We start from the raw sequence: 17,409 nt of genomic DNA on the forward strand, positions 1-17,409 counted from the left end.
CCTCACAAACACTCCAATCAGTGCAGACAAAGCAGGACTGTAGCTCCAGCTTTGCCTCGTTAGTCCATCTCCTCACAGTCTTCACCACAGGCTTTGCAGATTTTAATTTCTGCCTGTAGGTCGGGAGAAGATGAACCAGACAGTGATCAGAGAGTCCCAGAGCTGCACGAGTGACAGAGTGATATGCATCCTTTATACAGTGGAGCAGTGGTCCAGTGTGCTTTTGTCCCTGGTGCTACACTTAATATGTTGTCTGTATTTTGGCAGTTCTTTGCTGAGGTTTGCTCTGTTGAAGTCCCCAAGAACAATGAGCAGGGAGTCTGGGTGTTTGTGCTCCGTGTTGTTGATCTGCTCAGCGAGGTATTGAGGACCTCACTCACACAGGCCTGAGGATGTAAACACCGACCAGAATGAACGAGGAAAACACCCGCGGTGAATAAAATGGTTTACAGTCTATGAAAAGTGTTTCTAGGTGAGGGCTGCATGATTCCTTTAACACTGTGACATCTGTACACCAACCTTCATTAATGTAGAAGCAGATTGTCATGTTGGGAAAGACGTAAAGTATCTAAGACGAGTTTTAGATAAAAGATCCAGAGGTGGACATTAAGGTAAGACATAAAAGACTGATTTAGTGAGTATACAGATCAACAATACTCTGCTGTAGCAGTTCCTAGTCACAAAAATGAAATATTAAAAGATATTTTTTTGCTGTGTAAACAGTTGAATTGTGTGCCATTGTATGTTGGTGGGTTGACCAACAGAGATCAGAGAGGGTGGACATTTGCAGTGACTCATGTCGGCATTAATTAATAATAATTAATTAATGCCGACATGAATAATAAAAGTAAAGTAAAGTAATGAAAAACTGAAAGAGCTGCTTCATTTATTCCATATGTTTCTTTGTCTCTCCTCCTTGAACATACATCACACCACAGTGTGTTACAATATGTATGTTATTCTTTTAAAAGTCTATTCAATCATTTAACTTCCTGTCTGTGTGTTTATGAGAAAGTCTGTCATTTCAGTAAGACGTCTGGACTTTTATTTTGAAAGTCAGCAGCGGATGTGCCCGGAAAGCTGTATTGTTCACTGAGGCTAACTTCACAGCAGAGTGTTGTGTTCACAGAGTGTGTGTGAGCTCCATCCGGGTCTCTGTGTGTGGTTGTGTGAACATGTCTAAAGTCCAAATGCTGAGATGTTTAGTCAACCAGCGACTAACTGCGGCTGCTGAAGAGATATTTGGTGTGTTTGAAAGAACGATAGCAGAGTACGAGGAGGAACTCTCTCGTTCAAAAGAGGAGAACGAGCGACAACGGAGACTACTGGACGCTGTTTTCATCCCTCAGCTTCGGTTACACAGAGCAGGTTGGTTCTCTTTACTTCTTCTTAGAACACAGAGTGTTGATGAAGGACAACAAACTGGTTTTAAAGACGAAACACCAAGAAATCTGATTGAAGCTCAATATTTAGTGTCATTAAAAAGCTGGTTAATTTGTGAAATGAGTCCATCTATCTTTCTTCAATAATGATTTTAACTCTGTGTAAATGTTGTAAAAAGTAGAATTATTAACAATCCTACACCACTGTAATAGTTCCACACATATAACACTAACTACATTAGTGTAGCCTGGTGCTCATCAGAAGATTGAGCTTCTAACATATGAACGTCAGTACTTTGAATTATTAAAGCCTTCTGATTTGCTCACAGGTGTGATAGAGTGTGTTAGTGTGCTAGTACATTTCTACTGTGATTTAGTCGATGTGCCTTACTCACTAACAGAACTATGTGTGACATATGATTCTGTACTGAGGAGAATGGTAACAGGACCAAATGGGGTGTCTCTGTCTTTGCTTGGATAAGTGGGGGTTGCAGTTTAACCAGAGAATGTTTGGGTGTGAAGACTCCCAGGGGTAATCAAGGGTAATAAAGACACATGTATTTGTGGGACAAGGCTCAGAAGAGGAAGGGGTGACTGGAGGGGTTAATGGGGAGCTTGAAACTACTGATCAGTTGTTGTAATGTAAACCAGATGTTCCCCCCACTGTGTGCTGATGACGGTATGACGGTGAAGCCTTCTCTGCGCAGAGAATAAATACTTTAAAGACAAACTTCTTTCCTCAATGTTTCTTGTTTCAGTGTTCAGTATTATAGGACTCACTCGGTACGATTGAATAGTTTTATTTCCACCACACAGGTCTGTTTCACACAGCTGAAAGAATAAAGATCAGATATTGTCATACGGGCCATAAAACATGTGCAACACATGAATGAAACAGAATCCACATGTAGTTCTAGTCCGACCTGTTGTGGTTTTATAAAGCTGTTACTCATTCACACAGTCGGTGGTTTTGTGCAGTGAGCAGTTTAAACCTGTGACTGTGAGCTGGACTATGAAGAACTCTTTTGTGTGACAGTATGTTAGGATCCGTGGCTCTGATTGGTCAGTCGGTGGTGCTTTTATCCCCAGCATTGACTTGGGCCTCTGCCGTCGGTGTGTGATTGTGTGCGTGAATGAGTGAATGTTGACGTGACGTGTACAGCGCTTTGAGTGGTCAGAAGACTAGAAAGACGCCACATAAATGCAAGTCCATCCAACATGAATCTCTGACCAGATGTTTAAAGCAATAAACACTCTGAGAGCATTCGTTAGTGCTGAATCAGCAGTGGGAGGAGATGGAAAGATGGAAAGATGTGATATTAACAACGATGAGAAAAACATTTTGTTTATCGATAAAGTCTTATCGATTTTTGTTTATCGATAAAGTGACCCGAGGTCACTAAGTGGTTGGACTCTCATGTCATGTCTGAATGACCTACAAGGTTTATGAAGCTCCTCTCTTGTTTTACAAGCATCTACATTCCTGAGGCGAAAGACATCCAGCTGCAAATAAAGGGAAACCTGTTTTGATGTAAAGTAACATGTACCTTATTTGATGTGTTATGCTAAGCTAACATATTTTTCATACTATGAAGAGTGCTTTAACATTTGGGTTTTGGACCTTATGCTGACTTCTCTCAAATACTATGACTCCTTGAGATCCACATCTGTGATTAAGTTAGTTTCTATTTCGGTTCATTTAAATTTATATAAATAAAATACTCATGGTAACAAATAAGCCTATCCTTCTATATGAATCATTTGGTAAGATCCTGCCTCATAGGGTTAGTGTGTTTAATGGTCGCAGATTTAATAAATAATACTTAAATACTATCAAAATATGTAAAGATTATTAATGATTCAATTGTGATTTGAAAACCAATAAATTACTTTAAAAGAATGATGCGACGACATACGACACCATTCGTTTAACTAACAGAATTCTATACAAGATTAAATTTAAGATGCCGCCCAATTTTGGAAAAATAGGGAAAATGATATGAATTTGATCTCAATCTCAGGGTCGCTACGGAGTTCTTGTCAGGGTGTACAGGGACTTAATATTTCATATACACACATCAAATGATCAATTTCTTTATAAATGAAATATCTATTGACTAACTACACAACTAAACTACTAAACAGAAAATATATTAACAAACAATGAAATACACAAGAGTACAATGAATAACGATGAACCAAAAATGAATGAAAAGGATTGCATGTGACCAGAATCAGTGACTTGTATCATTGATTAACGTCTATCAACACATCAACATGTACGTGCAGTACCGTCATCATACAGGAGTTGAGTTTCAGAAGCACCAGGGAAGTCTGGGAAGCGACTTTACATTAGTTCTAATTTTGATTAAATTCAGATATTTAAGTCTAAAGCTCATTCATCTGTTTTATTCATATGTCTATACAAGATTATTTTATTGTCTCACTTCAGTATATTTGACCTAGAAACGTCAAACTCATTTACATCTGTAAATTGTGTTGTTTTCACCTGTTTTTCCTCGTCTCCACCTCTCTCTGAGCGGGATATTAAAAACCAGGAGAAGGAAGGCACTTCTTCAGGTTCTTGCTTGTCATGATGGTTTGATGTCCGATCAGCCTGTGGTTACATAGTCCTGGGTGAGGTTGTGGAGATCAACCTTCAGCTTCAAAGTCCAGAGTCGAAGAGTAGAAGAACCGTGTCCTCTGACGTCTTCTTGCTTCAACTTCTTGAGAAAGGGTGGGAACAACAAACCACTAATCCTAACAACTGTCTTGATTATTTCATTTAATACTCGTTACTAGTCTACTTAATTCTTCCATGTTTGAAAGCTGGTTTATCGCGATACCAAACTGTATGATATAAATCACTGAAGAAAACCGGATCAATTAAAGACAGAAATAATTAAATAATGACAGAACATAGATATACCTTGTTATCATGACACAGACAGACCTATGTAGATGTATATGTGCACCCATGTGCAAAATAAATGAACAGGTAGGCTTGAACTCAATATTTCAGCATAAATCAATCAACATCTGACTTACATGGCAGGAAACTAGTTGGCTATCATGAACTTAACTATACATCATTTCAATTACACCGCGCACTCTCCTTGTCTGGCATTTCTCCCTTTCATTACTCCCGACACTCTTTTAGGGTCGGAGCCACTACCTCAACCTTCCACAATGGCATCCCAGACCACTTAATAAACCCATGGGGTGTTGGTGCTCCCAAGCATATCACTGCTCACTGCTACATCTGTTCAGTTCTCAAAGATCTCGGGTACATCCAATCTTTTCTTCAGTGACTGGAGGTTTTGATGTTCCTTCGTACCTCGATGTTACGTCGGATCATGACTGAAGCTCCCCCACAATGCAGACGGGAAGCGAAAAAGCCAATTGGATCATGTCCGTAGTGTTTGTGTTGAACAACATGAAGCTAATCCTATCCTGGGCACAGTGGGCATTACTTGCTCTTCTCCATCACCTTCTCTCTTTTTCTGTCTCCTTTTTGTCCAGTATCTCTTCTCTTCCCAAATCTGAGCTTCTATTGCAGAGTCATTTTGTCCGTATCAGCAAAGAAAGTAAACACAGGGTCAATTGTTATTTATAAATAAATGTTACTAGAGTAAGCTTGCATCAGCTTGCAATGCAAATAAATATATAAAGGGTTGAAAATGAAACTCAACTAGCTGGCATCATAAACTTGCTGCATGTCTTCTTCTCTGTGTATGACAATATAAACTACAATTAATTATTGTTATTTGTTTAAGTTTAGTCTGAGTGGTGATCAGTAATGTATCTGTACTTTATTCTGTCCTGTAGACGTCCAGCAGCTGTTGGTGGTTAAAGAAGAAGTTCCCCCTGAGCAGCAGGAGTGGAGCTCCAGTCTGGACCAGGAGGACCCAGAGCCCCCACACATTAAAGAGGACCAGGAGGACCCAGAGGCCCCACACATTAAAGAGGAACAGGAGGACCCAGAGCCCCCACACATTAAAGAGGAACAGGAGGACCCAGAGCCTCCAAACATTAAAGAGGAACAGGAGGACCCAGAGCCCCCATACATTAAAGAGGAACAGGAGGACCCAGAGCCCCCACACAATAAAGAGGAGCAAGAGGAACTCTGGACCAGTCAGGAGGGAGAGCAGCTTCAAGGGCTGGTGGAGGCTGATATCAAGTTCTCATTCACTCCTGTGAAGAGTGAAGATGATGAAGAGGAAGCTCAGTCCTCACAGCTTCATCAAAGACAAACTGAACAGATGGAAACAGAAGCTGATGGAGAGGACTGTGGAGGACCAGAACCAGACAAGAACACAGATCCAAATGAACATCCAGAACCAGATCCTGTTAATAAGACTGGAGACTCTTCTGAACCTGAGACTGATGACAGTGATGATTGGAAGGAGACCAGAGAACCTCAGTCAGGTTTAAACGATCTGAATAATGATGAAGTTTCTGTCAGTGATTCAAGATGTAATGCTGGAGAGAAACCATTTAGCTGCTCTGAGTGTGATAAAAGATTTAACTTAAAGAGGAATCTGAAGAGACACATGAAAACTCATACAGGAGAGAAACCATTCAGCTGCATAGTTAGTAAGAAATCTTTTACACGGAGAGGAAGTTTACAGAGACACACGAGAAGCCACACTGGAGAGAAACCATTCAGCTGCTCCGTTTGTAAGAAATCTTTTACACGGAGAGGACGTTTACAGAGACACATGAGAAGCCACACTTAAGAGAAACCATTCAGCTCCTCAGTTTGTGATAAAAGATTTAAAAGTAACAAACATCTGAAGATGGTAGTTCACACAGGGGAGAAACATTTTACTCTGCAGTCAAAGATTTGGCAGCAACAAAAATCTGAAGAGACTTGAGGATTCACACAGGAACAAAACCGTTTAGCGGCTCCATTTGTGGTAAAAGATTCCCTAACAAGGACCAGTTAGTTTATCACATGGGAACCTACGCAGAGGAGAAAACATTCAGCTGTTAGACGGGTTGGAGTGTTTTGCGAAAGTGTGAATGCCCCTACACGGAATGCCCTGGTTATTGGGTGTTAACAGGCACCGTACTGCTGCTCAGCAAAACAACGAATAAAAAATTTAGAAAAACAAAAATGTAACCTAGAGAGGCACAGGGCTCTGTGTCTCTTGTATGATGGCGCCTGCTGCACGGACGTGCAGATAAGATAACATATACACACACACACACACACTCACATTCGAGGGGCTTTCCAGGTGACCCGGTGGTTGGGTTTGTGACCCACTTTCAGGGGGACAGATGAAGGTGATGTGATGTTTTCACAGCCTTACACAGATGTTTGCATTCTGCATTAGCCCTGGATGCTTGTCACATTCACCCTTGGCCTAGTAGGATGACCGCATACCTGCACACATTCACCCTTGGCCTAGTAGGATGACCGCATACCTGCACACACATTTTTACTTATTATCTTTTATGTTTACTTTAAGCTTCGGTTAGGGTCTAATACAGCCTTAGTTTAGGCATCGGACCGCGTCCGCATTCTTGCCCCTTAACGGGCTAGGCTCCCTTAAGGACATAGGCGCAATTTATGCAGAAGGGTACATATATATGAGAATACCCTGGTATTAATCTTACGTTGGGCAAAAAGGTGTATTATGTTTTATATCATGTATTGTTTGGACCATCCTGTATCCCTGTAACCTGGTGGAACATACGCTGATGTATATGTATTTGAATATTATTATCAACCAGTGAGCACGGTGTGTCATACGTCCTGAGTACCAGTAGATGTCATTGTGTTAGAGAACAATATGTTCATCAATGTATGACTAAATTTAAGGGGGGTTAACATGCCCATGTCATGCCCCACAGAGGCACCAAGAAAGGGGGAGGGGGCTTGGAACTTCCCCCCGGTGTTGTTAGAGTATAAATATTCTCCTGTTTTAAAGAATCGGGGCGTTACTTGGGGAGAAGTCAACCAGGTCTAGGCGAGGGGTTAACCTTTAACTTCTTACAAATCTCCGGACATTTGAAAACAGCCTGCTCACTGAGTTCAGGGTTTTAAAATTCTTTTTGATTTTTCTTATATATCTTTTTGTTAATCGATTTTTCTCTGTATTTGGACCAAAAGAATATACTTTGAATTGGACAGAAATAAATAAGTAACAATTAAACTTTTTTCGAGCGACTCTTTTTCTGCGTCTCTTCTGGGAACTCAGACAGAAGAGGTCCTCCCGGGGGCACCGCACACTACACAGCTGATGGAGAGAACTGTGGAGGACCAGAACCAGCCTGGAACTCAGATCCACTCAGACCCATTCATATTATATTTGGTGGACTAACTATCGGGTCCTTGACAGTGAGACCTTTCTCTGGCTTATTACAAACAGAAAATAAAGGTACAAGAGGGAAGTCTTAACCATCGGTTTGGTGCCCCCCTAAGGTTTAGGTAAGGGAGGGAAGACCAGTCCATCATAAGACGAGCTCCAGCTCTGCTTACGCTAGAAGGGATCCTCCCCTTCAGGTTCAGGTACGCTGCGTCGCCAAGGCCCGGCACTGCCGACGTGGAGAGACTCCAAGAGAGAGCCCTGCTTCTTCAAGTGGCGGCTGCTCTTTGCTTTCCAGGCGCAAAGGTAACTGACATCCTGGAAAAGTTCCCCAGCATCTTGGCCAAACACCCACTTGCCCAGGACGTGGTCATGCATGTGTGATGCAATGACATTTCCAACCAGTCCTCTGAATTACTGAAACAGGATTTCAGCATTCTCCTGGACTCCCTTGAGGTCCATGTTAAATGGGTCTTTATCAGTGGACCCCTCCCCCCACACAACCGCGGCGTGGGTCGGTTCAGCCGCTTGCTGAGTCTACATACGTGGCTGAAGTCAACCTGCACAGCCGAAACGTGGCTTTTATTGATCATTTTAATCTTTTCTGGAAACGTCCTGATGGCGTCCACCCAACTGGCTTGGGGTCACACACTCTATCTGACAATATTTTCTACTCCATCTTGACTTCACCATCACATTGACTACCCCACATCTCATTTCCTCACCTGGTAGCCTGTCAACACAAGCACTCCCCTCCCTCCCCTACAAGCAACACTAGCTCCCCCTGGCGGCTTGGTGGGTCTCCTACAACTCTCTCCCTCCCTAGTCTCCACCTTAACTTCTACTTCCCGACCCATGAACATTCCTGTCAGAATCACAGACTCGTGCCCTACTTATGGTCGGGTTCACCCTGTTGCAGTGACTTTCTGACCTCTATTATCAAGCTAGATAAAGTGCTAATGGTTGGTGATTTTAATCTGCATATTAATGATACCACAGATAGTATAGCCACTGAGTTTCTGGTGCCACTCACAGGGGTGGTCACACCTTGGACCTTGTGTTCTCTCTGGGTCTAGATATTGATCATGTCCGTTGTGAGGACCTACTGATCAGTGACCATAAATGTATTTTCTATGATCTTTCCGTAAATACTGACCCCTTGTGTCTGAAACGAACATTCCACTCCCGCATTATTACTCAGGGTACAGCTGATCAGTTCTCAATGCACTCCTGCTGTGATATCAATACAAATCTCAATGATGTTGAATTTTTAATGCAGTCCTTTATTGAACATTGCACTAATAGCTATTATGTCTGGTATTCAGCCTGGGATCTCTTTATCTACATGTAGCTCCTCTTATTCTCCTGCTGTTCTGGACTCTTTCCAGCCTATCAGCCTTCAACACATGATGGACTTAATTAAGAAAACAAAGCCACCATCTTGTCCTCTGGATATTATACCATCCTCTCTATTTTAGAAAGTTCTGCCAATTACTGGCCCTGCAGTAACATCTATTGTTAATTCCTCATTATCTACAGGAATTGTCCCGTCCTATTTTAAGCATGCCACTATCCAGCCTATATTAAAGAAACCATACTTAGATCCAGCATTGCCCATGAACTACAGGCCCATATCAAAACTGCCTTTTCCTTTCCAAAATCTTAGAGAAAGTGGTGAACAACCAACTAACTGCTGCACTGGAGAGGCACAACATGTACGACAAGTTCCAGTCTGGGTTTCTTAAGCAACACTCTACTGAAACCGCTCTCCTGAGGGATTCTAATGACATTCTCATGTCTTCTGATGCAGGTGACTGCTCTGTGTTAGTACTTCTGGACCTCAGTTCTGCGTACGACACTGTAGACCATAACATCCTGATTAAGAGGCTACGTGACTGGGTTGGCATATGTGGCATAGCATTAGACTGGTTCACGTCTTACCTCGCTGACAGAAGTTTTAATGTCTCTGTGGGTGATTTTGTGTCTGTCACCTCTCCACTGTCTTGTGGCGTACCGCAGGGCTCGGTTCTGGGGCCTCTGTTATTTTCCCTATATTTGTTGCCTTTGGGACCGATTATAAAAAGTCATAATGTGTCCTATCATTTATATGCAGATGATATCCAACTCCATCTGTCATTCAAACCCAGCGAGGCCTTCACATTAACTAGGCTCCTGGACTGTGTCAATGCCATTAGAGACTGGACGGCGGAAAACTGTTTACAACTCAACGACACTAAGACGGAGGTTCTAGTTATTGCACCAGATGAAGTTGTCCGTATGATCAAGCAGAGTATTGGTCCACTCGCCACTGCTGCCCATTGCAACCTGCGTAATCTAGGGCTAATATTTGATCGATCCATGTCGTTTGACTCCCATGTTAAGCAGCTGTCCAGATCCTGTTTCTTCCACCTAAGAAATATCAGTAAAGTAAGTGAGATCTTTATTATGAACAGCTGATTTAGAGATGATAATACACGCCTTTATCTCTTCACGCATTGATTACTGTAACACACTTTTCTCGTCACTCAGTGTATCTGCTCTTAACCGTTTGCAGGTCATCTAGAATGCTGCTGCCAGATTACTCACTAGGACAAATCGACGGTCTCACATCACCCCCGTACTCCGATCTATTCACTGGCTCCCTGTAGCATTTAGGATACACTTTAAAGTTCTCACTCTCACTTACGGACCGCTACACGGTCAGACTCCTTCATATGCGGCCTTAGACCCGTGGTGACCGAGCTTTTGAGGCAGTAGCACCACGGCTGTGGAATGCTCTGCCTGCACATCTACGTTTTACTGATTATGCGAATTAGTTTACAAATCAGCTCAAGACACACCTGTTCAGACTGGCGGTTGGGTAAAACTCATGCCCTAGGCCTGCTTTATGTTTTAATTGTGTATTTTCTGTTTTTTTGCCTTCTTAAATACGTTTCATGTTTTACAATCTGTTCTTGTAGATGATTGGCCCTTGTATGGTCACATTGTGTTATCTATGTGTGAAATACCGCTCCTGTTAAAAACTTTGTGACTTTATGAATGAATCTTACTTACTTACTTCCTCACAAAGAGTGTCACACAAGAGTGAAACAGCAGAAAGCCTTTCTCACTCGGGGGACCACCCTCTCTCTCTGTGACGCCTCCATGTTTCTACAACAGGATGGAATATCTTCCTCAAATTAGGCTGCTGTCCCCCAAATTCATCAAGTTCCCCTCGATGGAGGAATAAAGGATCTATAACATTATATATCTATGTTGAAACAAGTGTTTTAACATGTCATGTTTTGTTCACTTGCTTGTTTCACTTGATGATTGTAGTTTGTTTTTCTGGTGATGAGTTGATGTTTTGATGGATTGATCTGATTTGATAATGCCATGTACTTTTATAGACTTTACATATTCTGTATATTGATCTGTTTGGAACAAATGTACAATGTAGAAAAGTGAATCTCCTCTCCTCCACTGCCCCTTTCTCTCTTCTATATATATTCATGACTGTCTATTGAAATGTGGTGAGAGACAAGGAGGCCTCTATGTACAGATGTCCACCGGTGACAGCACTCATGTTAACGTTAAACTGTCTGATAAAAACATGAACTTTACTTTACTTTAACAGATAAATGTTAGATTTACACTCCGAGACCAAAACTTCTATTTTCTGTTTGAAACTTAAAGGAAACGGAAACAAACTACCGTCATCTTTTAAATGTTTCTGTTTTATCAGAGATCTGAAAATATAATAAAATATTTGTCTTTCTTCAAACTGAGTTGGTTAAATAAGTAAAAAGCAGCGAGTGTTTCCCAAACTGAAAGGACTTAATAAAGGAAAGAAGTGAAAGAGCTGCTTCATTTATTCCATATGTTTCTTTGTCTCTCCTCCTTGAACATACATCACACCACAGTGTTACAACATGTATGTTATTTTTTTTTAAAGTCTATTCAATCATTTAACTTCCTGTCTGTGTTTTTATGAGAAAGTCTGTCATTTCAGTAAGACTTCCGGACTTTTATTTTGAAAGTCAGCAGCGGATGTGCCCGGGAAGCTGTATTGTTCACTGAGGCTAACTTCACAGCAGAGTGTTGTGTTCACAGAGTGTGTGTGAGCTCCATCCGGGTCTCTGTGTGTGGTTGTGTGAACATGTCTAAAGTCCAAATGCTGAGATGTTTAGTCAACCAGCGACTAACTGCGGCTGCTGAAGAGATATTTGGTGTGTTTGAAAGAACGATAGCAGAGTACGAGGAGGAACTCTCTCGTTCAAAAGAGGAGAACGAGCGACAACGGAGACTACTGGACGCTGTTTTCATCCCTCAGCTTCGGTTACACAGAGCAGGTTGGTTCTCTTTACTTCTTCTCTCTCTCTCTCTGTTTAAACTGACGTCACATCAGCCGCGAGTACAACAGGAGAGCGGCTCTATTCTACACGTTACGGTAACTGAACGCTGTTGAAACGGTTAAATGTTTGTTTGTGACGTCACTTCGCTTCTGTTACAGTAACAAGAAACTGTTTATCAAGTCTGTTACACAAAGGTGCATAACAATAAACAATAAACACAGTGTAATATGAGACATTATTTAAAAAATAGAAAAATATTTAAATTTACAATAAAATATGTTAAACAAACAAACTAATAAGAATACGTTAAAACAAGTATATTATTAAAGTGGCAAGTGTATTTTAATAGTGTAACAGTAACAAAATGTCCTGAGGATGTCACAGTCTGACTCAGTGGGGGTCCTGGTCTTCATGATGAACCCATGAAGACCAGGGAGGTGTTGAAGATGTCTGAACACCGGAGACAGAAACTGGGCCGGCTGCTTTGTGGGGATTCTGACTTTTATGCAGCCTGTTAACGTCTCTCAAGAATAGAGAGTCGTCACTGAGATGGGGGGGCACTGGGATGCGTGTTTGAGAGACGTGGGCCTCTGCTGGGCTGGGGGAGGGGGACCTGGTGGTCTGTTGCCCTGTCCACATTACTCCGTTTTTACTCCGTATTTGCTACGTTTACACTGAGCGGCCACACTACGCCGGAGTTTTGGAGCACCCTAAATGGAGGAGTTTGAAAACTCCCCCGAGGTTGGAGGTATTTGAGAACTCCGGGGTTGCGTTTGCGTGTGGACGGTCGGATACGGATGTGCTTAGAAAAAATGACGCCCACACCCGTGTTCGCTACTGGATTGGTTCTTAGCAGCCATGACGTCTCAGTCCCTGAATCGTCACACTCACTATCACGTGACCCGTACCCGGAAGAAAACAAACTGGGCTACTAGCGATTCATTTCAACATGGATAACTAATTGCAAGCGTTGCTGCTAGCACAACAACTACATGATGTTGCTGCTAGCACAACAGCTAGCAGCAGCTAGCAGCTGTTGTGCAGTAAAAGTCTGCATTTCTGTGGAGGAAGCAGCTGTTATTGGAGTGATTAGCGAGCGGCGTGACCGGCATCAGCCCCATGGAGCAGCTCGTTGTTTTTATGTTCTAATGAGAAGACACGCTGCACTAACGTTTTACTTCTTCCTTTTGGTAGCCTTGAGAGACCTTAGTCTGTAAGTATGTCTTTATGAAGCATGAAAAGATGTAGATATGAATAGATATATTCTATTCGCGTGTTTAGTATAACATTTGTGTTGTATTAAATGCTAATCGAGGTTAGCATTTCTCCATTGGCGGTAATGTTAAAATTAGCTTAGAAGCTAGCTAGGCGGACATGTTACATGCTGGCTATATCATGGACTGTTGTTTTGTATTCATGTAATGTGTATACGGACAGTTTGTAAAGCCATATTTCATATTATGTTTCCACAGTTTTACAAATAAGAAAGATTCACACTGAAGTCTTGAAACTCTTCTACGGATTCCATGGTCTTTATTTCACGGATCTACTGTTAGCGATCTGCTAAGCTTTCCTGCACGAAGCAAGAGCAGAATAGAGTGAGACGTGTGTTGACCACATTTATGGACCATAATCTAGTAAACGTTTACGTGTAAGTGTTGATTTTAAAGTACATTTGATGCGAGAGAGAAAGACCCGCAGCGCTGTAACTGAGTCTGAAAAATAAAACTTCTAAAACTTTCCACGAACTGTCTGTTTGAGTTTATAGAGGGAGATTTTAGAGGAAGATCTTAAGTATCAAATACAACCTTTCATTATTAAAGACTACTTTATTACTCTGTCGTATTTTTTTTTTTAACTAAGCAAGCAATCCACTTCCTGTTTACACCGTCACGCGCATGCCCAGTGTACGTTAATGGTCACGTGCTGTCCACCTTCGAAGGCTGCCGTGTGGATGCAGATCAACTCGAGAATGATGCTGAAACTCCCGTGTGGACGGAGATCGTTTCTATTGACAACTCTGCATCCAAGGAGAAACGGAGTAGTATGGACAGAGCCTGAGGCTGGTTGATGGAGCCGTGGGGGGGTGGGGTCAGGAATGTCCCATTGTCTTTCAAATCTACAGTAGAAGTTGTTCAGCTCGTCTGCCAGGCATTGTTCATTCATGGGGGGGGGTTTAGGCTTGTAGGTTATCTGTCTGAGGCCTCCAGACAGAAGCAGAGTCATTGGCTGAGAGCTGGTATTGCAGTTTTTCAGAGTTCAGTCGTTTAGCGTCTCTCACCGCCTTACTAAACCTGTTCTTTGACTCTTTGTACAAGTCCTTGTCCTCACTCCTGAATGCCTGATCCTTGTGCAGCCTTAGCTGTCTGAGTTCTGCTGTGAACCAGGGTTTGTCATTGTTGTAACTCACCTGGTGCTTGATGGAACACAGCTGTCCTCACAGAAGCTGATATATGAAGTCACAGCCTCTGTGTACTCATCCAGACTGTTGGTAGCAGTCCTGAAGACATTCCAGTCTGTGCAGTCCAAGCACGCCCGAAGGTCCTCCAGAGCCTCACTGGTCCACTTCTTGAATTTCCTCACCACAGGTTTAGAGCTTTAGTTTCTGCTTGTAAGCAGGAATCAGATGGACCATGACGTGGTCAGAGAGTCCCAGTGCAGCACGGGGGACGGCGTGATAGGCCCCGCTGATTGTGGTGTAGCAGTGATCTAATGTTCTCCTCTCTGGTTGGACATTTTAATAACCTGTCTGTATTTGGGGAGTTCATGACTCAGCTTACCTTTGTTAAAGTCACCAAGGACAACAACTGAAGAATCCGGGTCTGTCTGCTCCACAGACACAGTAACTGGTTGGTGAGCGTGCCGCGAGTCGTTAGAGCTCAAAATTTAGCAGCCATCTTCTCGCCTCTCCATCGAAAGTCGAGAGATTGTTCTCTTTTCTGTTCAGTACAGTGTTCGTATCAACCTGTCCCATTATCAAACCAATGAATACGCTCACTGTTACATCACTAGTTGGTATGTAGTCACAGTTTCCCTCAATGTGTGTTTCCTGTTTCCTGCAGACGTCCAGCAGCTGATGGTGGTTAAAGAAGAGGTTCCCCCTGAACAGCAGGAGTGGAGCTCCAGTCTGGACCAGGAGGACCCAGAGCCCCCACACATTAAAGAGGACCAGGAGGACCCAGAGCCCCCACACATTATAGAGGAACAGGAGGACCCAGAGCCCCCACACATTAAAGAGGAACAGGAGGAACTCTGGACCAGGAGGGAGAGCAGCTTCAAGGTCTGGAGGAGGCTGATATCAAGTTCTCATTCACTCCTGTGAAGATGATGAAGAGGAAGCTCAGTCCTCACAGCTTCATCAAAGACAAACTGAACAGATGGAAACAGAAGCTGATGGAGAGGACTGTGGAGGACCAGAACCAGACAGGAACTCAGATCCAGATAGACATCCAGAACCAGATACTCATGAGGAGACTGGAGACTCTTCTGACACTGATGACAGTGGTGATTGGAAGGAGACCAGAGAACCTCAGTCAGGTTTAAACTCTGTGAATAATGACGTTTCTGTCAGTGAGTTCAGATGTAGTGATGGAGAGAAACCATTTAGCTGCTCTGAGTGTGGGAAAAGATTTACATCGAAGACAAATTTGAAGATACACATGGTAGCGCATAGAGGAGAAAAACCTTTCAGCAGCTGTGTGTAAGAAATCCTTTAAACGAAAGTGCATTATCATAATGTCAATAAGTAAATTCAAAATGGAAATGTCCCGGCTTGTGTGCATGTTGGTGTTGGTCCCGGGGTAGAAACGTTAAATTTCAAGGTACATTAAGGAATTTAATGTTTGGACTGTAAAGGTCCTCAAACTTAAATTCTATGCATGGATTAGTTTGATATATATGTTGTTTATGTATGTTGTAATATAGTTTATAGATTATCTCTGTCCAGCCTAACTTCTTCATCACTATATTGGAAAACAACGACTGCCTATAATGGTCTGGAACAGGACTCAATTTGCTCTGGACTTGGTCTTGGACTCGGTCTTGGACGTGATTAAGTTGGTCTTGACGAAACTGGGACGAGTAAAGAAACAAAGCGGAGCCCCAGCTTGTTATTCCAGCTGCTTTCAAGATGCCCGCAGACGTAGGAGCAGACTGGAATAAAACAACGAGAGAAGTTTATGACACTTACGTCGGTTTACAGCCAAGAGGGAACTAAACAGTGAAACTCCTCCTCATACACGTATTTTTCATTATTCTATGCATTTTGGTATATTCCATTTCACAACTTTGGAGATACTTTCCGGTTTGTTCAGTGTTTGAATAATGTGACACAAACGTGTTTGAAATGTTCCTTATTTCTATAATGAAATGTATACCAAAATCACTGAACACATCACTGGTCTCCTGGTTATACTACACTTATCCAGGAGGAGACCATTGATGTGTATGATATTTATTAAGTTTATTAAATGATTAAATTAATAAAATACACACTAGAGAATACCTCAGATCTTCTGTTAAATGAAACACTTCATTCAAAAATAGAATATTTTTATTAAAAAACAAGTTTCGTCATTGTGTGGCTCACACATTATTCATACGATCTGATTCTTGTTAAGATGGAATAAAATAAAATGTTTCATCACATGTTCCAAACAATGAACAGAATAAACATCTGCCGGGTCCCCTTACAGCAACCATCACAAGTGTTAGTGACCCTAACAGAACAGAACATGGAATTCCAGTTCCTCCAACTGTCTTCAGAGCAAAACCTCATGGTGTTTAATACTGAATGAGAGGAAATGTTTGATGTGAGACGTTGACAGGTTCAATTATTCATTAAGAAAAAATAAATAGAGATTGTACTTTGTGTTGATGTTGTGAAAGACACAAGGTTTATTTTGGAACTTTAAAATAAAGGTCCCAATGTTCTGTGTCTGTATAAATGTGTTTATGTTCATGTGTGTGTGAGAGCACATCTGTTTGTTTGTTTGCACGTATACACACATGTATTTATATATGTTTACTCATCTTGTTTTACCACTTAACTAATTTATTATTTTACTATTATTGAAATGTTCTGTCAAAAGTTATCTTTTTATTGTCCTTTAAAGCACGTTACAGCATCTGTTATCTAATTAAGTTCATTATTATTATAATACAACAATTAAAAACAGAAATCAGACTATCTATTGAATCTTTACACGGAGTGAAGAAGAAGAAATGTGTGAAACCTTAGATATTTGTCTTTGATGTTGGTATTGATTCATGTTCCCTCTACGTCTGTACTTCTGTCTGTTTTCTACACTTGTACATTAAACATGAAACAATAATATAATGAATAACAATACTGACACCAGCTTCAATATTACGTCTTTA

The 17,409-nt window shown here is 41.8% G+C and overlaps 1 pseudogene; it reads left to right on the top strand.

Moving 5' to 3' along the window:
- The first annotated feature begins 1,184 nt into the window (after positions 1-1,184).
- On the top strand, positions 1,185-16,825 carry LOC116401255 (oocyte zinc finger protein XlCOF8.4-like; annotated as a pseudogene).
- Positions 16,826-17,409: the final 584 nt, after the last annotated feature.

The sequence above is a fragment of the Anarrhichthys ocellatus genome, unplaced genomic scaffold, assembly GCF_004355925.1.
Source record: "Anarrhichthys ocellatus isolate YVR2014 unplaced genomic scaffold, GSC_Weel_1.0 scaffold297, whole genome shotgun sequence".
Taxonomy (NCBI): Eukaryota; Metazoa; Chordata; class Actinopteri; order Perciformes; family Anarhichadidae; genus Anarrhichthys; species Anarrhichthys ocellatus.